This window comes from Nothobranchius furzeri, chromosome 7 (assembly GCF_043380555.1).
Source record: "Nothobranchius furzeri strain GRZ-AD chromosome 7, NfurGRZ-RIMD1, whole genome shotgun sequence".
In the NCBI taxonomy this organism is placed as follows: domain Eukaryota; kingdom Metazoa; phylum Chordata; class Actinopteri; order Cyprinodontiformes; family Nothobranchiidae; genus Nothobranchius; species Nothobranchius furzeri.
This window is the reverse complement of record NC_091747.1, coordinates 59,787,658-59,814,734: the sequence shown is the minus strand read 5'-3', so window position 1 is coordinate 59,814,734 and position 27,077 is coordinate 59,787,658. Positions and strand designations below refer to the sequence as shown.

Genomic DNA, 27,077 nt, shown 5'->3' with positions numbered 1-27,077 from the left:
CGTGGAACACAAACCGCGTGAGTGCAAATTGAATTCCTGCAACAAACTGGATTTTCTTCTTTGTTCGCGGGCTTTTATGTACTTTCAGCTAACAAAACATTCCCCAACACACGCGAACGCCATGTTTGTGAGCATCAGCGCCGGCCATCATTCACTCACGTTTCCATCGGAGACCATAACTGAAGATTTGTCTCCTCAGAGAGGGAATAAAGCGCATGCGAGTGGCTGGAAACCTGAAGATTTACTGGTTTCTGGGCCTGTCGCCACGTCTGAGGTGACCTTTTGTTTGAGGATAATTGCTCCATTATGGAGTTTATTCAGACTCCTGCTGGCTATCACCGCCACTATTACTGTCTAATAATCTTGGTCCAGCTGCAAAGTTCTGACCCTAATCTGAAATGTGGGCTGAATCTCTGCACTGCACCTGCTTTTATTCAATAAATGAGAACATCCAGTACGTTTAAATCTTAGCACACCTTGTGCAGAATTGTATCGTCTTCGGCGACGGTCCATTTTCTAGAGAATCTTTTAGTGATCTTAGATTTCTGAAGACATAAAAGACACCAGCAGAATCCAGCACCATTAAAATGTGGCTCGTGTTGTCTGAAAGCTCCTCCCAAGCGTGTGACTCGCAGAATCCACAAAAGATAAAAGGATTTACTGAGGAAGCTTCCTTGGGCTGTGACCAAAGCACGCGGGGCCCCTCACCCCCTGAATGAAAACTTGCTCTACCAAGATACTGTCACTTTTATGTTCTTCTCAAATGTTTAGTACCTGATGAAAATATAATCTGAGTTAGGGCTGCACGATGTTAGGAAAACCTGCGATATTCGATAACAGTGCTTAATATTGCGATATTACTCACGATAAATGAACAAATACTAAAGTATGCAGTGTTGATGTCGTCTGGCGTGTGACGTCTGCTCTGGGTTCAAAGCAAACAAAAACTAATGCATGAATTCCATTACAACATAACATTTTTATTGCAAAAATATGCAGCTGCATCTGCTACTGTATTAGCAGCTGCACCCGCTACTGTATTAGCAGCTGCACCTGCTACTGTATTAGCAGCAAAACAACAAACTGCATGCATGCTGTTTCTCAGTGACTTTAAAACATCACCTCCACCATAAAACTTTTTCTGATGCTCCAAATACAGAAAAACATCCCTTACCAGGGTTTTTGAATAAATAAAGATATCAGAAAATAAGTTTAAATGTTAAATAATAGTTAACATCAATTAAATGCAACAGCAAATTCTCTCATTGCTACTGAGCATTTTCTCCACTTATGTGGTTATGATATAAGGCTGTTGCTGTAATTGGGAAGTGAACTGTGCTGGGCCAAACTAGGAGAATATTAAGATTTTCTGAGGGAAAGAGAAAAACAATTGTCTACCTTTCAGAAGAGGAACTGGCAAAAAACTACATGGAAAATATGTGAAAACGTTTGTTTTTAACCCCAAATTGAACAAGTTTACCTAGATCTTAAAAAGCAGCTCAGATGATGAAACTGCAACTATAATTCTGATAACAAGCTAACTAATTGAACTAGCTCCTGGCTAGCAGAGCTTCTAACTGACAGTTTATGTGCAGCAGCAAATCAACTATCCTGATTAACGAGGTTATAAAAGCTCATAAAGGAAAAATCACTTTGATGTGTGGGGGAACTTTTCCAGGCCCTCTTTAGCAGGGTGGGACTGGGAGGAGAGTGCTGTAGCCTTTTAGCTGAAGCTAACCGGAGCCTGGAGCTAACGGTGGGTTGGTTCACCGACACGTGTCGGAGTCAGCCCGGTTATTATCAGCTGCTTAACGACACCGAGCGGACTCACGTTCACGTTTAAAAGCAGCGCTGATTCCAGAAACCTCAGCACAAAGTGCGTTCGTTGCTCTGAGTCAGCATGACGAACAAGGGAACGGCGCCGCTAACTCTGTTCGGGTGTTGCTTTCCAAAAGGGTCTATGTAGGGGGTGGGCGTACTACGTGAACGGGACCATCTGATTGGCCGCATATAAGAAGGACTACATTTGATTGGTCAAATAATACTTCCGCGTAAAAAACAGAGCTGGTTTACAAAAAGCTGATGTATGACACGGAAGTGTTTGAACCAAAGATTTATCGCTGTTTTTGCCGTGTTTTACGATGGGCCTATCGCACGTCCTGTTATCGCGATGATGATAATTTTTCGATGTATTGTGCAGCCCTAATCTGAGTAAACACAAAATGCACATTTTTGGAATAAATATTGAATTTATTAAAAGGGTAAACCTATTCAAACCATTTTACCCTTAGCCTGACAGAAGGCTGTAGCTTTTTGAGATTGTTTAGCTTACTTTGTGTTGTCATAAAAGTTCTGTTAAAGTGTTTTCTTCATTTTCCAGGTCTGGTAGTATTCAGGTTAGTGAAACTACGCTTTGCTTGGTAATTCACATTCAATTTAAGATTTAACGAGGGAGAGAAATGATGGCCTAACCTTGATAACGGCCAAGGATGGATGGATGGATGGATGGAGGGAAATGACCAGAGCCAGAGCGAAGGTGAGCTTCAGACATCAGGATTTTGAGTCTTATTTCATGAAATTCGGACAACTTGTCTCTGATTGGCTGAAAGCAACGCAGTGCTACTACTGACTTTGTTTGCTTTGCTACTCTGATGTTTTATCCCCGAAGGAGTTCTGCCATGTTGAGGAGTTGCTAATGCTAACGTTAGCTTCTACTAGCCGAGACATGCTCTACTCTCTCCTGGACCTACAACAACCTTCCCCGTCACACGCTGAAATGGGTGAGACCATGAATTCTTTTTGTTACTGTGACGTAGATCTAGCTTTTCTACACTGAGCATTTCCCCGTATATTCTCCACCGATGGCCAACCATCAAAAATAGGCATATTTTCCTGTTTAGCCTGCATGTAATGCTCAGAGAGACCAATCATGTTCATAAATAAGTAAAACAATGGTATCTCGGTGAGGTTACTCTCCCTTCCACCATTCACCATCATGTTTTTTACTGAGTACTGGTGTAATTTAATATGGTCTAATTAATTTATATCGTTTAAAACAAGGACATGTAAAATAAATGAAGTGTGACCTGGTTGTGGCGGGTTGTTCTAAAGCCGTTCCAGTAGGACCGAAGGAATAAAAAAAAATTCAAAGCTGATGTTCGTTTGTCACTCTGGTGTAGGCATCACATTTGACCATCTTTGTAATGTTGAATTTTTCTGCTCCATGTTCCCTCCAGTGCTGCAAACTGATGGTATCTCAGAATCTCGGATTAAACAGCTCTGACTCACATCTCTGCTGCTTGTTGTGATGCCATCGTCTGTTTATTCATCTTTTTATTTTTTAGGGGAGAACAGATAAATGGAAATTCCTTCCACTAATCGTGAAACCATCCATCTTTGGTCACACTCCTAACATGTAAACACTCATTCTCACTACTGAACCACAACAACAATAAATAAATGATGAGAATTTTAAAGCTCCGTAGAAAATGGCTGAAGAGGCCCATTTGGGCGGGGAGGCGGTGTGAACACACGTGTAGAGCAGCTGTTCGGTGGTCCTAATGGGCTAATGCCTCCTAATGCATTCTGTTGCTACAAAGCAGAGATCGGCAGAAAGGTTCTCAGTGTGATCAAATCAATTTTCAACGTATTATTTTTGTGCCCCGCTGGTAAAAACACACCAGAGAGGCTGCAAGTTTCTTTTTTCTTTACTGAAGCCAATTACTTCTGCAAAGAGCATGGCCCCAATACAAGGCTTATCACGACAGACAAACACACGCCGCTCACGTCTTCAACAGCGGCGCAAATTAAAGGAATCTCAGATGTTGTTAATCTGCTAAATCCTATTTACATTTAAAATTTAATTTCACCTCTCTTTAGCATCAGTGAGTAACAACATTGTAAAACTGCTGGAAAACCTACAAAGACGCATCTCAAACCAAATTCCCCATCGATTGGTATGAGATGAAATGTTTCTTACAAAAATAAATGATAGTTTTCAAATCTGAAGAAGAAATTTAAACCCTGTACTGCTATGAAACACAAAAGTGAGTCTATCTGAAAAATGTTGTCTTAAACTGAATGGTCGACTCGGCATGCTTATGCGGTCTTAAAGTGTTTGATATGGCAAAAATGTGTTGAAAGAATTATTAATTTGGCTTTATTTTAAATAAAAACTTGTTTTTATGTAGATTCATAAATGAAGAATGACATTTTAAACCATTTAAAATCCTAAAAGACTTGTTTTACAAGAACTTGGCCTTAAAAATTGATCACAGTTGAGAGAAACCAAAAATTAATTTAAACGGATACTTAGAAACTTTTTTCATATTTTACATCTTTTTCTTGAGCCAGTATGTGCTAAAATAAACCTTTACAGGGTTAATGAAAGGTCACCCGGCTCCTGTCGCCTCCTGTGGCCAGAATATTCCATTTGCAAAATCAGACTGGCGGGCGGCTCTGTTAGGACATGCCTGTGCTTCCAGCATATTTCCTGCATGTTTTAGATCATGAACACAGCTGCTTTGTTTAATTTACTCCTGTAGACACCAATGATGACTGGGGAGATTTCAGCTGTTGGATTAGGTGTTAGACAAACGCACAGCGAGCAGATAAGTTTTGCTTTTGGTTCTACAAACGGACACTAGGGGGAGTACTGTAGGGCTGCACGATATTAGGAAAACCTGCAAAACGCGATAACAGTGATTAAAATTGCGATGACGATAATACTTGTGATACCGTAAATCCTCTAATACAGGCCAGGGCGTGTATTTGACTCAAGCTCATCAAGCTCCGGGCCTTTATTGGAAGGACCAGAATTAGAGGCAGGCCTCTATTTCTATTCGAGCAAAATTAACTAATGGTTCGCTGGAGTTTTTGACGATTAAAATTGCGCCCACATTTTCAAAGTTAAACACATTTCTTTTAACAATGATAGTTTCTGCTTCAGCCCTCTCCCCCCTCCCCCTGCGCAGTGGCCGCAAACTCACTGATGCGCCTGCAGCCTCTCAGAGTTCCTGCTGCTCTAAACATTAAAATAATTATTTCATTTTCTGTTCCTCACTTCTGATTACCTTCAATGGTGTCTGTTTGTTGCAACCAGCAGGTACAAAAACTAACTTATTTTTATTTGACTATTTTTCTGTCCTGCCTGTTTATTATCTTCCTGCATCTCCTCTCAATCCTAAAGAAAAACTGCTACCTGGGTTCATATATATTCACCTCATGAGTTACCTTTGAAATGCAGTTCTAAAAGATCTACCGACCACAAAAACAGCAGAGTGCTCGCTGCTTGGCGGCCGCATCAGTGATCGGTGCGTCACCGGAGGACAAGGTGATGCGCCCTGATCCACAGCAGCGAAACGCATCAGGCGCAAATAAAAGACAGAAAACATAAAAGGAAATGAGCCGACATGAACGATCGCGTGTTCAACTAGTTTTTGAGGTGGCGACACCTGATTTGATAACGTTACTGTGGCCGTGCTCAGGACGCAGATGTCTGGAGCGCGTCAACAATCAGAGCTTTGCATGCACACGCTGGTTAAGGTTAGGATGGGGGTGAGGGGAAGGTTAAATTGTAAGAGGGTAAAGGTCACAATTTGGTTAAATGTCCATTTTACGGCGGGTGTCAGTACCGACGCTCTGGCACAGCGCGTTGCCCCCCCGACGCGCTGGAGCTTGTCACCTGCTGACAGCAGGCTGCTGTCTTTTCCGAGGGCTGCATCTTGCCGGTCATTATCACGTGACAGCGACTAGTCGATGACAGGCATAAAAAGTCACTATAGAGGGGTGAAGTCGACTAGTTCATACAACCCCTACTGCTCCCCAGTGTTCTGCAGCATAATCAGCACGTTCTCTTTGAACTTGATATCAAATTTTCGCCTCCTCTTCGTCTCCGCACCTGCCAAATCGCGGTCTGTCACTGGCAAATCAAAAGTGAGATGGATGACACAACCGTCCCCCGTATGGACATTCCACCCGGCCACAATAAAAAACCGGCCATTATTCACCTGCGCCGACTCCGACACCGGCCAAAATGTGATACCTGGCCGTTAATCGAATACAGGCCAATATTAGAGGATTTACGGTAAATAAAAACTTAACTCAGGAACAAAAATAATCAAAAACAAAGAAATCAAAAATTACAACAAAATCAGAAAAATGAGAAAGGCAAAAGATGTGAGGAAAGAAAAAATGAAAATGAACACGAAAAGGCAATCAGTGGATCCCGGGAAAAGCAGAATCAGCAGAAAGAGCAGAACAAAGCTAACTTAGGTGTTTGCTAACCATCAAAATGAAGTGCCGCCCGCCTCGGGGGCGGGCATCTAACCTATGAGAACCCACCCAATTGGCCAAATGGGTGAAGAGCGCTGTTTGATTTGTTAAAAAAAATCATGCATCCATTTTATTGACTGAATGCATTATGTGTAGCCAACATTTGAGCTGACCATTCATTGCGATATTTATCTATTCTTTGCGATATGCACATTGTGCGTGCTGATATCGCGATAACGATATATTAGCGATACATTTAGCAGCCCTAAGGGGGAGCTAAAGCCAAAACTGCTTAGTTCCCCTTTAAATGTTCTAAAATACTGCTTCACAGGGGTTAAACTTTACTAGAGGAAGTCTTTGCATCATGCTTCAGGATAAAATCAAAAACTTTTATCCTGACATTTAACCTTTAATCAGCTATTTTCAAACAAAATCAAGATACAACAAATATAATTTTCATTTTTGGAAAATTTTAGTCATTTCTCATTTCCTTTAAGAAACTACTTTTATTGCATTTATGGAATAATTTCACATTGATTTACGGATATGTTCAGATGAGCATCAAAATCACAGCGAATAAAGCATTGAATAGCTTAAAGCCACGATAACGGTTTTATTCTGCTTCTCATTCTATAGAATTCCTGGTTGTAATCTTTACATCTAAACAGTAAAAAATAATCTAAAACAGCAAAATCATGTCTACATGAATGATTCTGGTAACAAATTTAAGTAAATCAAGTTTAATCAAGAGAGAGATCATGTAATAAGTCACATTTAGATCTTCAAACAGTGCAAAGAGGTATATTATGGTATAATTACTGCAGTAGAACAATCCAGGGTCATTTTGGTATCTAGCTGTTCTGAGCTCATAAAAACTCTCAGTAAGATGCAATAAACGAGTAATAAAAACTCATTAAACTGTTCTGTAACTTCATTCAGAAGCAAATATAATCTAACAGAATATTTTTTTAATGGTTTCCCATTCTGCAGAGATGAGGCATTTCATTTTCAGATAACCAACAGAATTACTGAACTATGATGAAAGACCAGAAGTTGCTGCAGACTTATTTTAAACAACAATTAAATGGTAGATTTAAAGTTGTTTTGTTAGAGAAACAGAGCAGTTTCCCACTCCGTCGCCCTACTTACTGGTAATAAACAACCCTTCTGCAGTCTGCTGTAGCTAGCGCTAACAACGGGCTAACACTAACATGAGCCAACTAATGCTAAAATAAACCAATTAGTAAAAAGATTTTTGTACAAAAAATATTACAAGTCCAGTGGCAACAAAGCCAGGGTATCATCAGTTTGAGATTTTGTAGCCTCCTTTAGCTCCGTCAAACTAGCGTTGGCCGTGCCGATGTTCATTCTGGTTTTAGCTCTTTGCATCACCTCCTAAGACATCACTCTCTTACTCTTACTTCCAGGCTCCGCCATGATGCCAACAGAAGAGAAAACTTATTTTTGTTCTTGTCGTGCTTTAAGACGATCAGCAAACTGAAAAGGCTAACCGCTAGCATAACAGCTGACAGCCGTAAAGCAGGTAAGGATGGCCCCCTAGGACCCCTACGCGCTCCACACAACTATCAAGTGTGGTTTTTGGTCAGCGGAGGGCCGCAGATTTGTGTCAGATATGAAACTGGTCAAGTTCCTAACCCATCAATCACTGAGATCAATGTTAACGCTCTAGATTAAAGTTTAAAAAACTGTCTATGGTTACTTTAAACACAATATCATGGTGCCAAATTTTAGTCCAAGATGTGTAAAGTTGAAGCCTGTTTGATTTGACTCAAAAAGCTGATGTGCATCCAAAGATTACTTAACAAGAGTTGCATTAAGTCCAGTCAAGTGTTTCTGAAGATTTTCAAATAGTCTCCAATGGTTTTTGGCAGTCTTAAACAAGGATCTTGCACGATTACTTAGTTCTCAAAGTGAGCGATAGGAATGATGCGTAACCACCATGATGCCAAAATTTTGTTCCATGCTTATGAAACTGCTTGAGCTGTGGCCATTTTTAGTTTTTATGGTCAGTTATTTTCTAGGAATTCATCAAATTAAGACAAGCGTTAAACAAAGCTATTTGGTTGGCCTAGGGAGGCGCTGCCATCCCGCCTGGAGCCACACAGGTCTGGGATGTGGGTCTGAGTATGGCCCGGCTCGGGCTAGCTCAGTTGGATCCTATGCTACATTTTAATATCAGCCCAAAGACGTTAAAATGAGAAATCACACTGCCTGTTTCATGTTTATAACCAGCTCAGTGGCCTAGTGGTAGAGTTTCCGCCCTGAGACTGGGAGATCAGGGTTCGATTCCTGGTCGGGTCATACCAAAGACTTTGAAAAAATGGGACCCAATGCCTCCCTGCTTGACACTCAGCATTAAGGGGTTGGATTGGGGGGTTAAACCACCAAATGGTTCCCGAGCGCGGCTGTGTCTGCAGCTCACCGCTCCCCCAGGGGATGGGTCAAATGCGGAGAACAAATTTCGCACACACACCTGTGTGTGTGACAACTAATGGGACTTTAACTTTAACTTTAAACCAACTTTCCCAGATGATAACAGGAGTTCTGGATCAGATGTAGGCCTGTAAAACACATATATCAGACTCAAGGCCCGCGGGCCAGATGCGGCCCGCGGAGCATTTTTATGTGGCCCGCGAGATAAATATCAAAAATATATTAAAACTGGCCCGCTGGCCGATTTTACCACAAAGACTTCAACTCCCATGATGCTTTGCAGTGTCAGCGTGGAGCCGACGCGCCCCCTCCTTTGTGTTTTTTTCCAGCGCCTGCTGCCGGTGTCTGCAGCTCCGCTGTCTCGGAAAAACTACACTCCTCTCACTCAGCGCCGAGTTCACTCAGCTGTTTTCTGACGTTGAAGCCCAGAAACGGAGATTCTAGCCGCTCAGCAATGTGTTCACGACTGAAAGAGAAAGTTTTCCAACTAACGTCCAGACAGAGCCGATATAACTCCAGCGAGCAGCGACACGCTCAAACCAGCACGGCTCTGTGGCTGCTGTCGTCGTGTTTCCTCCCCGACACACAACAATGTGGTCAAGCTGCTCAGACATGTTCATCAGCACAAACCTATGTGAGCACCTGTTGTCATCTAATGTTGTCATTATTATGATGAAGATGAACAAAACAACAGGAGTCTCCTCCTCAGCTCAGATCAACCCCATGATGCAGGTATCTGGCTGGAACAGGTGAGCATCACAGCAAACCAGTGGAGCAAACTGAGCTTTAAATATGTTGGTTTTATGCTCTTTTTCTGCTCCAAAACGTGAAAGTTAACAGGTGAGATGTTGCATTTTCATTTAAGATAAAATGATATTTTTATTTTGTTGTTGGCATGTGAGAAAAGATTTAACCTACAGTAAACAGGAAGTGGAAAGGCTGCAGATAGATGAATAGAATAGAAAATCCCTTTATTGTTCCTCAGTGGGGAAAGCTAGATGTCACAGCAGCGATGACACTTATTACAGGAGAAAAAAAGGAGAATAAAAGATAAGAAAAATGAATAAACAAGAAAACATAAATCCTGAATAGATTTTAAAAATGCTGATTATACCACAAGTAATGAATACCACTGATGCCTTTTATTTAAAACTGACTTGCTCGTGTGTAATTTGGTTATTCCACATTCAGTGTTAATGCAGAAATAAGTTTGTTTCCAAATTTAAAGGTTCAAAACTGCATATATGTTGATAAAGAAAATGTGCAAATTTGCCGTCACTTTTTCAAAAAATATTAAGTTTGGCCCTCGACTCCGTCCCAGAGTCTCATTTCGGCCCCGTGTGAGTTTGAGTTTGACACCCCTGCTGTAAAAGAATAGGCAGCTTAAACAAAGTGGAGCCCAATTACAACCCTTTTCCTTGACTCGGTTATTTTGTACCTGAGTGTTTTAGTTCTGCAAAAATGCTTACCGAGGTGCAACGTCTCCATGGAAACCAGGCCACTGCCAGCACTTGGAGTGCACCCAGCAAATGTCATGATCAAAGTCAGCCTTTCATGCATGGACACCAAGCGTCACTGAAGAGACACGTAACGGCTGCCAATATTTTGACCGAGGAAAATCAGTGGGGGGTTGACATTGTCGCCTCTGACCATGTTTACCGTGTTCTACAGCCGGAGGAGGCAGGAGAGGATAACACGCCGGCTGATGGGCATCTCCAGACGACTTTCAGGCAGAGACGCACGCTTTTCAAGCCGACAGAGACGAAATTCCATCTACTTTCACACTCCTTTTGCTATAATGTGATGAGCTGCCGCATTAAGATCCTCTGGCTGGTCAATTTAAGAGGCCGTCGGTTTTCCACAGAGACAAGACTTATCGCAGCAATAACAATAACACTGAAGGCTTGAGGCGTTAAATGTCAGCAGGAACGCTGCTTAGAAGACCAGCCTGGGCTTGGAAAAGCAAACTCATTCCTCTCGATCTGTGCCTGGCTGAGCACTCAGGTGCCAAGTTCTGGTCACAGCCTTTAGCTTCCTGCAGGCTGCTGAGTGGCTCTATGTGCTGCCCTGTCAAGCAATTAGGACAACTAGGAAAGCAAGGATGAATCTCATCCTAAGGACTTCTCTTTTAAAGGATTTATAGAAGGATCTGTGCAAAAATACCAAAAGATTTTGGGTAATAGCTGCAATCAAAGATGAAATAAGACAAATCTAATGACAGTCCGTGCTTTCTGCAGAAGTGAGCATCACTTTTCGCTGTCATACTTCCCCAGACAGTGGCACAAATAACCCCTGGCAGCGTGTCCAATGACGCCAGCGCACAAAGCTTCACCTAACTTGCATCATGCCTACAGGCAATTACCTGCATATAGTTTGTGACTCGCACTCGCTCTTTTTGAATGCTCGTTGCCGATGTAGAGGTGGCGCAGAGACAACGAGCGGGACCCGAGGGGCGCCGACAGCGCACCTGGTTATGTTCAGCATATCAATTAGAGGCTTGGCGGAACATGGCGGCTCCTGATCAACTCCCCGCTTACACAGCTCTGGGTCCCTGATTAGTGCCAGTCGATAAGGTCAGAAAACACAAGCTGGAACGGACCGAGGCGAGACGCAGATAAACACGGGCAAACCAAGACAAGAATAGAAAGACTCTACCTAACACACCACACCACACATGCATTACACAGACTCAGTAAAACAAGATTTACTTGGTCACTACGTCAAAAACTCTCTTATACAAATATTTTGGTTAGATTTTCATGCCTGGCTTTGTTCTAGTGGGATTCAAATTTCCCCATTTACCTTAAAGATGATAATGTTTGGAGTGTTTTTGAAAGAAAAGAAAGTTAGTTATGGTGTTAATGTGTTATTAATTTTATGTAAACAATTTATACATAAATGTCGATTTTTTAAGACCAAACCAACACTAGCCTATTGGAAAAATGACTTAAAATTATTAGTAAAATCTTTGAATTTAGTTAAAAAGAAAAAGGCTGGTTTGTTTATTTCCTTTGTAGAAGATTTTGAGTTAGTAAGATAATAATCTGACCCAGCTTTAGATTTTCTTTTTTTATTATTTGTTTTTTTTTTCATATACGTGAAAATGTTGAATATGCATGTAATGATTATATTTTGAATATATAATGTAAGGTGCAATTTGTTTGTATGTTATCTTCTTTAATAATTTAAAAAAAAACCTCAAAAACTCTCAAAGTCTTACAGGTTTTTAGTTGAAATACTTATTCATTAAAAAATTATTTAATTAAAGAAAGGTTACCCATAGTTTTTTTCTGTCAAGGCAGCCAGAGTTCCTTGTTAAAGGGATTGTGATCAGCAGTTTTTGAGGCTTTCTGATGATCTTCCATCATTCTTCTTTGAACTATTGCTGCTTTTTCACAATTACAACCAGGTTCTTGTGCTACAGCAGCAACGTTAACTAGGTTTCCTCAAAAATGATAAAGATACGTCAAGCTCCAAAATGTATAAGCTCTACCAGATAAAAAAGTCTCAAAGTCCATCCGTTATCGTTCGTTTGTCCAGGGTCGGGTCGAGGGGGCAGCAGCGTAGCAGAGAGGCCCAGACTTCCCTCTCCTCGGCCACTTGGGCCAGCTCCTCTGGGGGAATCCCAAGGCGTTCCCTGTCCAGCCGAGAAACACAGTCCCTACAGTGCGTGAGCCATCCGCCGCCATTTAGACAGCCTGACTTCAAAGATGGCCTAAATAATAATGGACAATAATGGCTTTTGAATTTGATGGCAAGCCATCCCCATTTTCTGTAACATCTAATCTAGAATTTGAATTTTGTGCAAGTAAAATAAAAATTGGATTATTGCACAAACCACTTGGCAAACATGTTCAAGCCTGTTCTAATGGAAATACTCAATGTGGGGTTAACCCAGCGCAGGGTTGGAATTACAGGGAGCTCAAGGGAGCCCGGCTAACATGAAAGGATGACAGGATTCCCTATAGAAGCCCTGAACTTACACACCCAGAGGGAGCCCGAAGAAAGATGCAGTTCCTGCTTTTATTACATTATTTATATGAACGCTCAGCATCGGGGATTCTTAGAGAGCTGACTGTTGATGCACTCCACAGGCAGCTGCGTCCTGCACACGGCTGCAATAATATTCTCAAAGTCGAAACCACCAGGGACAAAAAAAATTATTGTATTATTTTACTTGAAATGTTCTTTAAACTGCATTTTTATACCTTTTAGAAGTATTATGCCAAAATTGCTAAACACTATAAAAACATGAACAAGTCCTCGACATGAGGCAGGACCTTTGACCCTGACCTGGACTCTTCCGACTCACGTCTAAAAGTCAGATTTAGCTAATGCATCATCCTTGTTGCCCTCTTGTTGTTGCAAAACCAACATTTTCTGTCAGTTAATTGGTCCCTTTTGGTCATTTTTACGGATTCAACTATATGAACAACTCATGTTTTTGTGAAAAAAGCACTAAGTTACAATAAGCTCAAAAATCCTACTTTGTGGGAGCTAAACAAGGAGGAATCAGAAATGATGACTTACTATGTGAAAGAAAAAGAGAAAGCATGGCTAACTAAAATCATCCTCACTCAAACTCATACGTTGGTGTTTGACGGTACCCGTCTCACAGACGAAAAGATAAACAAATATGTTGTTTGCTGGATAATTTTGAGCTTTTAATGTATTTTTGAGCTGGTAAAACCGAAAAAAATGTAATTCAATACTTTCTGCGTCTTGTGCCGAATCGTTTGGACACCATCAGAGGCGTGGACTCGAGTCACATGACTTGGACTTGAGTCAGACTCGAGTCGTTATTTTAATGACTTCTGACTTGATCAAATCTATAAAGACTTACGACTTGACTGGCACTTGAACGCCAATGAATTGCGACTTGAATCGACTTGCATCTGTTGACTTGATGACGACTTGAGCATATTTGATATTTTAGCACAAAAGTGGCACGGCATAGACAAAAATCCTAAATCAGTCTTTGTCCTGGGTCTGACCTGGTACTGCTGAATGCAGCAGCTCTTTCTTTATAATCAGCTTCAGTTTCTCCTTGTTTGAGCAAATAAATGAAGCTTTAAGCATTGATCATGCAGCAGTAGCTCAGGTGGTAGAGCGGGTTGCCTCATGATCGGAGGGTCATGGGTTCGATTCCAGCTCCCGCCAGGGGTATCCTGCTGTTGTGTCCTTGGGCAAGACACTTCACCCAACTTGCCTGTGTTAGTGGTGGTCAGAGGGGCCGACGGCGCCAAATGGCAGCCTCGCCTCTGTCAGACCCCCCCCCCCCCCCCAGGGCGGCTGTGGCTACAAGTAGCTTACCATTACTAGCAGTGTGTGAATGTGAGAGTGTGTGAAAGCCCTATATAAGTTCAATGCATTATTATTGTTATTATTATTATTATTATTTGTTATCATCGTCATTAAACAGAAGTTGGACAGATGACTTGATTATGACTTGAAAATTCAAAGTTAAGGACTTGGACTTCCACATCACTGTCTTTGGACTGGACTTGGAATTGGTTGTCTTTAACTTGGACTTGACTCGAGACTTGACTGGAAAGGCTTGTGACTTCCTTCTGACTTGCAAAGCAGGGACTTGGACACACCTCTGGACACCACTGACGGAGATGAGCCCTGACTTATGCGGTCATACATAGAAGAACCATAAACATGGTCTAATTTTCTCAGAGAGCTCCAATATTTAGGCAAACATGTCGGCTCAAACCGTTAAAACGGCGTTTACTAGAATCTAGACCAGGGGCGTCAAACTCATTTTAGCTCAGGGGCCACATTGAGGGAAATCTAGTCCAAAGCGGGCTGGACCAGTAAATAAAAAAAAACAACTTCAGATTGTTTTCTTTGTTTTAATACAATCAATATAAAACAAGGCTGGAGCCTGAGGACAGTGTAGTACAAGTACAACACCTGAAGTGTACTTGAAAATTAGAAAAATAAATAAATAAATAAATAAATAAAACATTCCTTAGTGATTCAGAGCTTACAGATCACATGGCAAGATCAGTTTCATGCAGCACTTAAAGTATATTTGACTCATTTTACTTTACATCTTTTAGCTTTCACCAGCACATCAATATCAGAAGTCACATCCTGAGTGGCGACCTACTTCAGGATGGGATTCAAGTTCTTGTGTGAGCTTTGTTTTATTTATACTCTTTACAGAGAAAACTTGCTCACACAGATAGGTTTATTTTCACTCTACATTGTAAAGTATGAAAATAAAGTTTACACAACCATCTCGCGGGCCAGACTTAACCCGCTTGCGGGCCGGATTCGGCCCGTGGGCCGCATATTTGACACCCCTGAATACTCTGTGCCGGCTTCCACTCCTCAGAGGCACAATTAAAATGCATCAAAGACACGAAAACAGACCTTTTATTTATTTTTGTAAACCACCTGATATAAAAATCACTGACCTTTCCCAAAGCAAGGCAGTTTTACACACATCTGGAAACTCCTCTGGATGTGTTTAAAAAGAAGAAAACAAACACACACACACACACACACACACACACACACAAACATACAAACACCTGATGCCTGGATTGACTATTAACGAGATGGAGGGTTGTCGTGACATTTAGCTTGACCGTTTCGCCAAACACTGAATATTTATTGCCAAATTAAAGCCCCTCCCCCGCCTCATGTTGCGTAAGCCATTTCAGCTGAGAACATTTAAATCATGACAACAATCATGATGAATCGTGGAGGCGGCTGTCTGGCAATCTCGCCTCTAATCTCCACTTCAGGCCCCAGCATCACGGCTCAATTGTTCACAATTGCCCTCAAGATGAACTATGGCACAAACATTGGGGGCATCCAATCCTCCTCTAAATCCATCTTCCATTCCCACTTATCAGTCAAGGGTGCTCGCCAAACAGGAGCAATTGGAGTTTTATTTATTTAGATTTCAAAAGTGAATAGTGGCAGTAATCTATTTTGTCAAGTCTCCTTCCCTCTCTGATTGAACGTCAGCTGTTCAAAACCCCCCAAAAAACCAGCCTTACCTGCGCTCAGAAAATCTGCATGCATGCAACAAAAAGAATCATAATAAGTCTAGTGGTTTCAAATTAAATCTGTATATTTCATGAGGGCGATGTGCTCCAGTGGGTCGATCTGAGTTGGAGGCAAAGCCACTAGAGTCCAGCAAACGCACCGAATATTCAAATTCTGATGAGGATATTCAGTGAAGATTTCAATAGAACTTCATGAGCATGAAAAACCGCCTCCCCGAGGTGATAAACATTCACTTTTTGACACTTTGCACCACTTTGCATAAACTCACAAACAACAACTTTTCACACTGAAGAGGTCGAGTTGTGTGCACCCTCTCGTTGCCTTTAAGCTAATGTAGGTGCACATGCGGCTGAATAATAAAATTATCTATTTTTTTTAGCATTGAAGATCCTCAGCTAACAGCAGCTTGGAGCTTCCGTCCAAGAAGATGTCAGGGTGGGATAATGGAGAAGTAAGTAGTTTATGTTAATGCAATATCAGACAAAAACAATACTTTAAAGCTGTTGATAAATTGTCAAAATGGGATTTTTTTTGTTTCCTTTGGCTCCAGTTTAACATTTGTAAAACAGAAAATATTTGATTCAAGACTTAAAACTCCACGCTTTGCTCTTTTTGTTTAAATAGCTTTTTGCATAGAAACATTTCAGCACAAAGCATTTTTATTTATTGAGATTTGGAATTATTTCATTGACTAAACCACACGCCAAGGCCAGCTCGTTTGTGCAGTCTGTGTTTCACTCTGCAGTATGCGCGGCCACATGCTTTTGTGTTTATTTGTCTCTTCAGCTAGACATTCGACCTCGGAGGCAGATGGCCGTCCTCCTCCCGTCCGGTTCTGCAGGAAATCTCTGTTAAAATGTTTCCTTTGGATGTAAAAATATGGATTTAATGTAATTTTCTTCCATTGAAAAGTTTGACTGGTGAATGATGTTTTTGTCTGTGTGTGTGTGTGTGTGTGTGTGTGTGTGTGTGTGTGTGTGTGTGTGTGTGTGTGTGTGCGTGTGTGTGTGTGTGTGATTGTTAGAATATTATCTCATTAACCAATAGATGGAATTTAATGAAATTCTAAAAAAGGTTGCCATTAGACGTTGAACTACAAGTGATAAACTGTTGGAGGCAACATGAATAGCAAGTCAGCCCAAAATCAACTCATTTTTTCTGATAAACTATATAAACGAGTGTCTAATTGTGCTATAGACACATGTAGTCAGTTTGACACTTACGTGCATCCAAGTAGAAATTTAAATATCCTGCCTAAAACTGTCAGTGTTCCGCCCTCTTCAGGTAAAAACTCTGCACTACATTTGAATTTAAATCTGACATCGCTATTGGCTATGAGGCACCCTCATGGACATAATTTTCACTTTAGAAGTGGGGGTGGGGTGGGGGGGGTGTATCTTTACAGTATGCTCTAATGGGAAACAGGCTTCAACACAAATGGTTGTTTTCTGCTTGGTCCTAGAGCTCAACCAGTGTCAATTTAACACAAAGTAATATTGTTTTTGGATGGTAAAAAGTGCAGGGGTCAAAACTTGCCTTTGGAAAAAGTGTGTGTGTGTGTGTGTGTGTGGGGGGGGGGGGGGGGGGACGTGTCCTCCCACCCTCACCCCCAAATTACGTCCATGGGCACCCTATGACGTTAGCTGGCACCATATGATATCACAATACCGCCGTGTGTGTGTGAGAGTGTGTGCGCGCGCATTTGTTAGCAGCTCCAACCTCTCGGTCTGCAAGGCAACGCCTCATTGTGGCACATTTTTCAAACAGGACATGGGAGTGGAGTTAGACTCTGGTAGGGGGTGACTTGCTCTTTAATGACCATTAAGAGAACACACAAATGATGTAGCTCAGTAAATTGTACATTTGCAGAGCTAAATGTCAAGTGGTTGCTCACATTTCAAGCAAAATCCTGCAGAATTTGACCAAATTACAATGAAAATAATCAAAAATATTCCCTTTACCAAATAAAACATGAGTTTTTTTTCACTTGTGAGTCCACCAGCTCACACAGGATCACACGAACATGAGTATTCCAAAATAACACATAAAACATGTTCTTAACAAAAATAGCTTTTTATTCTACTTCCCAATCAGAAATTAATAAATTCTGTTCCAAATTCACTAAATAAACATTTGAAAAATGTTTTTTTTAATAATTTTACTTATCTGTTACTTTTGCATGTGTGATTTCCACATGAGAATTTCATATTTATTAAACAAACAAACAAAAACAGGTGAAATGAAGTTGCAACATGTATGAAAATCCATGTTTTCCAAATGTCGTCAGTCTTAATTTTGAACCCAAAATGTGGAAGAAAAAATATCACGTTCTCATGTAAAAGCATGGAAAATGAACACGTACAACACATGTTCTGCACTTTAACATGTTCATGTGATCCCATGTGGTCATGCATTTTCCACAATGATTTCAATAAGGAAAACATGGAGTTTATGTGATTTGATCCTAAAATAAAGGAATTTTTAGCTGGAACCACATCGATGCTGCAGTTATCTGCACTTAAGTTGCACAAATGAGACTTTAGAAAATCAGGATAATAAGTGGTTTGAGCTGGATTCACTGGTGCTTTTTTCTGTTTAAGCGACTGTACAGCTCTGACAGCATTTTTAAACATTTATTTTTCTGTTACCGTCATCTTCCTGAGCGACCTACGGGTTCTGCAACCGGTCATGCTGACATCTGATTTGGTAAAACATTTTGACATTCCTACAACTGGAAAAGAAAATCTAGAAGACGTTACTCCGTGCCCTACCTTGCAACAATGCACCAGCTAATTTAATTTATTTTTAATTCAAATAATAGATAAAATCAAGTTATGAGCATTTTGTAAACGGGCCACAACTCCTTAACCCTTTGACATAAATGCATACTTTATTACTAATCTCCTGTTGAAGTATAAACTAGGGCTGCTCAATTAATCGAATTTTAATCACGATTACGATCTGAGTTTTGAACGATTATAAAAACAAAACAAGCCGATTATTTGCTCCTCCCACTTGCGCTGCCCCGAGTTGCAAATGAAGCGCTCCTCCCACAGTGTTGCCAACTTAGCGACTTTGACACTATTTCTAACAGCTTTTCAGATCCCCTTCTTGACGTTTTTAATCTCAAAAGTACCTAACGAACACCTCAGAAACATCTCTGGTAACCCTTAGCTACTTTCTGGATAACTGTCGTCGACATTTCCTGCAGGTTAGCTAAACACTCCGCCTGCGCTCCGGACCGTTCTTCAGGACATTAGGAAAGGGAATGATGTAGTGATGTGTCAGTCGCTAAAGAAACGGCTCTCGGAGCCGGCTCCCTGTTGGATTAACCAGAGTGAGTGACACACACCGCACCTGCGGACTCCTGAGCTGCTAAAAACGGCTAAATGTGCGCGTGCGGCGCGCTAAACACACGTGCAGCTTGCCCCGATTGCTGTGAGACCGGGTTGGGGGGTGGGGGGTGCAGCTGTGGTTGGGACAATTATTACATTAACTGATGGACCTGTAAATAAATAGTTTATAAATAAGGTAGAAATAGAAATAAGTTCCTCACGCTGATAAATAATAACTAACCTCTCTGAGGACACGGTGCTAGTGCACTCTCCTACAGCACCTTGACACGACTACATAAATGTTATGCAACATTTTGTGAACATCAACTTATTTGCATTTATTTGTTATAAATGTCACTGTATAATTCTAGCTGTCAGTATATGCAAGATATTGGTATTTGGGTCTGTACTGGTTAGACTTAAATGAGTTAAACCAAGGTCTATAGCCCTTGGGTCATAGACTATGAGCTATAAGTATATTGGTCTTTTTATACTGGGAATCAGGAGTTATTTTAGTGATCATCTTGTTTCTTATTTATTTTTGTCCTGATTGTGCCCTGAGCAGTTTTACGACTGAATAAAAACAAATAAAATCAACATAAAATGAAAAATCGTCTTAAGTAATCGAGATCTCAATTTCAGTCACAATAATCGTGATTATTATTTTTGCCATAATCGAGCAGCCCTAGTATAAACTGATGAAAAATAGACCAAAACTGTAAGAAAATGCAACTCTTAGAAATATGAATCAAAATCCAGCATCCAAAAACGGGCTTTTGTCTCTGGACTTCTTTCTTCTCGATACTTTGATTTTTAAGCGAGAAGCTTCACGTTTTCTGCTCTCCGAGCTTCATCCCAGATATAAACAACCTTTCATCATTATCCAGCACAGAAAATCTTCAGAGTTGAGGTTTTGAGCAGAAATATCGTAGCATCACAAACACGTGCTTCTGTTTCATTTTATTGGACACTTATTAATTCAAGCCCAGTCTGAACTGTGGTGTCATTTTTAATTTGGCTGATGACCGAGACGGGGACAAGCGCGATGACTTGATTTGTTTATAACATCGGGAAAACTGGTCAGCTGAGCTCCGTGAGGTGGAAATGTCACATTCATGCAAATAAGGGACATCTCCCATGGTGCGACACAACCCGCGGTAAACGGCGAGCTGCAGCATCCTGTTATGTTTTGTCTCTTATTCTTTTCTCTCTTTGGCCCTGAGACGACCATTTTCTTCATCGACACCCACAGGCTGCTCTGCTCAGCTGTTACTCAAGCTGCTGAAATGGCATAATTCGTGTTTTGGCTCCAAATACTCCCAAAGTCCTCCACTATTCCAGGAGTGTGGAATGCTACAAATTCAACTCAGACAGGGCAGATGGTTTGTTTCAGCCCTGCTCTCACAAACTTTAAATCTCTGCCTTTAGCTGGTAATGAACACATAGGGTTTTAGTGGTTTTTCACAGATAAAACTGCAACAAAAATGGGCAAAATGCCGATTATTGTCTGAATAATTAGTGGCTAAATATTCTGTTAAGAGGTTGAAATTTTTGATTCTTCTTTAGAGCCAGAAAAAGTTAATAAAATAAAAGAACTGCCGAACAACGATTCATATTTTTACTTCAGTTTTGTTTTCAGTTCCAAATAATCACATGAACCTTGTTAATACTGTCCTAAAATAAATACCCACTTTTTTAGAATTAACTTTGTTTTTGCACATTCAATAAGATAGCAGCTCTTTGCTACTGTAACTGTCCCTGAGACAGTAAAAATAAAGTTGTTTATTTCAAATGTTTCTGTGATAGAGAGATGCTTAATTCGGTTCATTTAATTACTAGATAAGATGATAAAAGTGTAACATTGATTAAAAACATGTCTAAAATATGTGATTACAAAATATGGGCTTGTTAAATATGTAACGTGCTGTAAAGTTTGTATGAGGTAGAGTTTGTAATGGTCACATGATCAGAGTTTGGTTTAGAGCGCAACCACAGCATAGATGCGTCTACAGCCTTGACGTTAATGTCATTCTGCATGTGGTCCAAGAGGCGCACACGGTATGGTTTCATGTATAATGTTTGTATAATGTTCCATATGTGTTCTACACTGTTAATGAGAGGACACTTTTGTGATTCATTATTGCGCATTTTCTTTCTGTTCTGCTTGCACGAGACTGTTTATGGACAATGATATGAGAGACTGATAATTTCATTTTCAACTTTGTGTTTCTTCAGTTTTCACGGTGTCTGAAGACAATAAGAGAGAGAGGGCAAAATAAACATCCGAAGACATCAGTATGATGCATGGCCATTCTTTGTTGGACCCCTGTAGTTACAGCTACTTTTATAGCAACACTCTATTTTGCCATGCCAGTCGTCATCCATCCCCTGACCAAAAACAATTGTAAAAGTGATTTTCTATCCATCATTGTCCCATTTTCAGGGGTTGGGTCATGGGGATCAGCAGTCTAAGCAGAGAGGCCCAGACTTCCCTCTCCCCAGCCACTTGGGCCAGCTCCTCCGGGAGAATCCCAAAGCTTTCCCTGGCCAGGTGAGAGACATAGTCCCTCCAGTGTGTCCTGGGTCTACCTTTGGGTCTCCTCGTGGTTAAATGTGTCCAGAAAATCTCACCATGGCAGCATCCTAATCAGATGCCCGAGCCACCTCAACTGGCTCCTCTCAATGTGGAGGAGCAGCGGATCTACTCCGAGCCCCTCCTGGATGACAGAGCTTCTTACCCCATCTTTAAGGGAGAGCCCATTTCGGCCGCTTGTATCCGTGATCTTGTTCTTTCAGTCACTACCCAAAGCTCATGACCATAGGTGAGGGTGGGAACGTAGATCGAACAGGTAAATTGAGATCTTCGTCTTCCAGCTCAGCTCTCCCTTCACCACGACAGACCGGTACAACGCCCACATCACTGCAGATGCAGCACCAATCCGCCTATCGACCTCACGCTCCAGTTTTCCCTCACTCGTGAACAAGACCTCGAGAAACTTAAACTCCTCCTAAATGTGATTTTATATAATACACACTTGTATCGGTCCATGGACTTTCATTCTTTTTTTTTTTGACAGTAGGGGAGCTGTGGGCAGAACGTAGATGGGTGTGCCTCGGCTCCCCGTTGCATTAGTTTGTTCCTGTGTTTTTCAAACTAATGTTTAGATATTGTACTATAAATAGTCATTTTACATGATTTACACTCTCATAAGCTTCCACCACTGTTATAACGCAGAACTCTGCGACCTCCAGACATGAACCAGTCGATTTAAAAAAAAAATACGAACTCTGGATGGGTTTCATAGAGCAGCACCAAGGAAACAAATGTTGATATTACTAAACCAAGTCAAATGGTTTTGAAGATAATCAAAACACAAAGTTTCACTGGAAACATGATTTGTCTCAACTCAAACAAGAACCAGGATTTAGATTTGGACCAACAACTCGGATTTCCAGCAGCTCCGTCTCCATACCAACACCTAGAGATAAGCATATTTGGACAACAGCTTTAAATTGGTCTCACCTCTGCAAATGCATCACCTCCCTCCCTGCAGCTCGACCTCCTGCACCTTCAGAGCCTTTTCCTTGTTCCACTAATGAGTGTTAGAGCTGCGACTCTCACTTGATTACTGGAGAGCTGCTGCTGCTGCTGCTATCTCGGGTACGCTGCCCTCCATCTGCGCTCCCGGTCCCTGGACCATAAAGCCCCGCGAGCGGACCATCAATCAGAAGGTAACAGGACCTCACGTAATCACAGCTTTCTCTAGATTTGTGTGTCCTTGTGTGACGTCAATGGACATTTGTGGATTTTACAACCTCAAGGTGCTTTGAGGCAATTTTTCACTTTGTTGCAGCTAAAAAAACCCTGAAAGCTACAATTACTGTAACTACTCTCAAAAAGCCTCCGCGCCGTCTCCGTTTTGCCCGCTTATTAGGGAAAAGGTCAGTGTCTGCTGGTGGTAACATTTACTTTATTTTCCCCCAAATTCCATGAATCCAAGAACACAAACAGACATTTCTGCAGGATAATAGACTAAATCCTGAACCGTAGCAGATAAGAACAACATAATATCACTGATTAGTCTGATTGTTTATCATTGATGCAAAAGCAAGTCAGCTCTTACAAGTTTGTCCAATTTGGATTTAAATCAAACCAGGTGAGTTTCCACAACATTTCCAGATGTTGATTTGAAGCTCAAAACAATTATTTCACTTATCTGGCTAATAAACATATGCATTACTGTGGTGTAATCAGCTGTTTTAAGCTATTTATTAAAAGTTCAAACATTAAAAAAACAAATAAACTGAGAACCCAGTGCTCCATTGGAACCTCACAGCCCAGCCAGAATTGTGGCTGGCCAATCACAGCATGTTTATTTAGAAAAAAAAGTCTTAGTTTATGTTTTATGTAGTTCTTTAACAATGTAATGGCGGACTGCCCTGTTGACTGACACCTGTAGCGGCCCAATCACAGCGCTGAGTTTGGTGGTCCAATTACAGCACTCTGTTGGTGGGTGGAATGTTACTGACAAAACAAAGATGGCGAGGGCTTGTTTGAAATGGCTTTGGCATCAACTTTGGACTATTTCGACTTGGGCTTTTCTTTGACAAGAGCAGACAGAAGTACTTAAGTTTACTTAGAAAAACGATATATTTGCATCTTCTATGGCGTATGGAGTATGGCGGACTGCCTTGTTGACCGACATCTGTACTGGTGAGTATGTTGCATTGTTATCCAATAGCATGCAGAGGCAGTTTGAAAGACATCTGTAGATCCCGCCCCATGACTGAGAGCCATCAATGGCCCATGGCCAGAATATATATTCACATATATAAGATGGCTTCCCAGGCTAAACCTGAGCAGTTGATTGGTAAAATAGAAAAAAACTAACAGAAGATATCCTTAGAATATTCATGGGGAAAAAACATTTTAACGGCTTTTATAATTATTTACACACAGAAAATGCCATTAAATGTTCATTCATGGATTTATAGTTGTTTCTGGTGAAACCATAACAAAAAACCACATAACGAGGACTCATCTGCTGCCAACGGAAGACCGAGTGCGATAACTGTAGGTTTCACAGACTTATGGCTAATTTTGTGTTGATTGTGGCTCGTTAGCTGTGGCGGCCATCATGAATTTGTCTGATTTTATATATTTGATGTGCATGTACAAATTGATTTCAGAAAATTTCCATTTAAATCTGCATGATGGTTCATGGGCTAAATTTTATGTTTATTTATGTTTATTTAGCAGACGCTTTTATCCAAAGCAGCTTACAATTTATGACCTATAGGGCATGTAGTGATCTGTGGGGGAAACCGGAGTACCCGGAGGAAACCCACGCATGCACGGGGAGAACACGCAACTCCACGCAGAAAGGCCGCAGCCGAGCCGAGTTTCGAACCTGCAACCTTCGTGCTGTGAGGCAACAGTGCTAACCACTGCACCACCATGCAGCCTTTTTACTAAACATCCAACAACTCAAAGGTTGTCGTAAGGATACATGTAAATGAGTTAACGCCAAAATTAGCCCGATGTCTGTAAAACTGATGATGACTATCTTGGACTAGGCCCAACAGGTAGTGAGTAGGTGCTGATCTAGTGATTGATTTCATGAAAATGGAAAACACCAACACACACAAGCTCAGGCTAAAGCAAAACAGCCACAATAAAAACAGCTTTGTGCTTGGTGAATTTGTTTGCAAACTTCAAAGGATGCAAAACAAATAGGGATGCAACGATACCCCTTTTTTCCGAACCGATACGATACCGATACTTGGATCTGAGTACTCGCCAATACCGATTACAGATACAGATACTGCTGCCACACAAAAAAATGCAATGACTGGGAATACAGATTTTATTTTCTTCTCTGCTTTCAACAGGAAAAGACTGTGAGGTAGATAAAAAGTAAAATATATGAATGGAAATCATCACAAAACTAAAATATTAGGTGAACAGAAATGACAAGTTACAGTGACGCCATTTTCAAGCAACTGCATTGGTATCGGTTCCCATGGTATCGGTTAACTTTTACCGGTAACAGTATCAGCACCGACACCGATACCAGTATCAGTATTGGTGTATCCCTAAAAACAAATGTTTTTAATATGGATATGGAGCTTATTGATGTTTTTTTAATTGTTTATGGACCTTTTATTGCAACTCTTTTGAGTTCTGGCGTTTTGAGTGATTTTTATCCTCAAGAGACACAGCTGAATGTTTCATTTAATGAATCCCAAAATCAGTTAAAAAACCATAAAAATAGGTGACAAGATATGTTTTATCCAGATGGTTTTTACACATATGAATAGAAACATTTCCAGTAATCATGCATAATCTCAGCTTCAATAATTGCAATCACAGTGAATGTGTTTGGGCTAATTGGGGTCCAATGTAATCCCATCAAATAGCTTAAAAACATCTAAAAACCCAGTTTGCAATAAAACAACAATCGTTTAACCAGGAAACCTTTAGCTGCTTTTTGCTGATTTATGACAAACAGTAAAACATCAATCAGTTTAATCTAAATATACAAGGATTATGTCTGCAGTATCTGTTCTGCATCCACCAACAAGCTGGCCGAGGCAGATAGACCTTATCGTGTCGGTATGGTGACACTGACAGTTCGCTGCTACATTTCAACGCGGAAAGACTGCAAGCTTGGCAAGAAGAAAAATAAAGCTCTTCTGTCATCTTTAGACAGGTGCAGCGCACGGCGAGAGGTGGTGGTGACAGATTTCATCCAAAATTACAGCTAACACTGACAGGCTAGGGGCTAAATATAAATTAGAAATTTGATTAGGGAAGAAAAGCAATTGTTTATTGCAGATGAAGCTCCAAAGGAGTAGGGGTATGTTTTATAATAGAACTCTAAACTAAGTATGGGGAGTTGATTGTAAAGTAACATTGAAATGTCAACAGCTACATTTGGCCAAATATTTTTCATCATAATGAAGTTTGAGTGTAGTTTTCCCACCATAGATAGCGGGGAAATTAGAACATTTATTGATTTTTACACACTTCCAAATAATAATGTGAATAGTAAATATTCAAAGACTAATCTTAATTTATAAAGCTGATTCTAAAGATTTGATTAAAACTAAGGATGAAACATTGAAATGGAAAAATGCCATTATATATATATATATATATATATATATATATATATATATATATATGTATGTATGGGTAGCATACAAAGATCCAACACTGAGGATCAGACTGCTAAAATCACGTGTCCTACCAAAATAAAAGCATGGCGATGAGATACCCTGATAAGATTAGGCGTGCCCATGTTTAAATTTGCAGGGAGAACCCAGACAGGAATCCTGATGAATGATCGAGAATTCACCCATCAAAGTGTTTCTGAGCTCTAGAGGATCTCTTAGCCACATGGTCAAATTGTATATTTTAGCTCATTTATAATAAATAATGCATGTTAGCTAAATATTGAGTTTTATGATATCACATTTAAAATTAGATTTAAATTCAGATTCATATTTTATATTTACAAACAAATGTTTGGGATTTTTACACGTGAGGGTCTGAATATTTAGATTTAACTATTTCAGATTCATCTTTGATTAAAGTGTACTTATTACAGTGCCGATAAACCCAAAACACTTATTGAACTTTATGTTTAGATTCAAATCTTTGTTTTTAGGATTTAACATTATTTTTTTAGTTCTATTAAGAACATTTAAATTTAACATTTTAGATTAGGATTTCATTCAGCTTTGGTTAATGTTTGGTTTAAATTATTTATGTGATCATATTTTAAAATTGACATTTTTACTTTGATTCTAAATAAGTAGACAAAATACTACGTAATTAGTTTTGATTATACAAGGATTTGTTTTAAGATACTTGTCAGAATAAAGCTGTAGGGTTAAATATTTTGAATGTATATTCTTTTACAATCAGCTCTCTATAGCTCTATAGCCTCCAGCTATCCATTTATTTCCCTTCAAACCAAA

At 40.4% G+C, this 27,077-nt stretch overlaps 1 protein-coding gene across 6 annotated transcripts in view; it reads right to left on the bottom strand.

Moving 5' to 3' along the window:
• LOC107383076 (A-type potassium channel modulatory protein DPP6) overlaps window positions 1–27,077 on the bottom strand; it is a 371,266-nt gene that overhangs the window by 147,799 nt on the left and 196,390 nt on the right. The window lies entirely within an intron of this gene.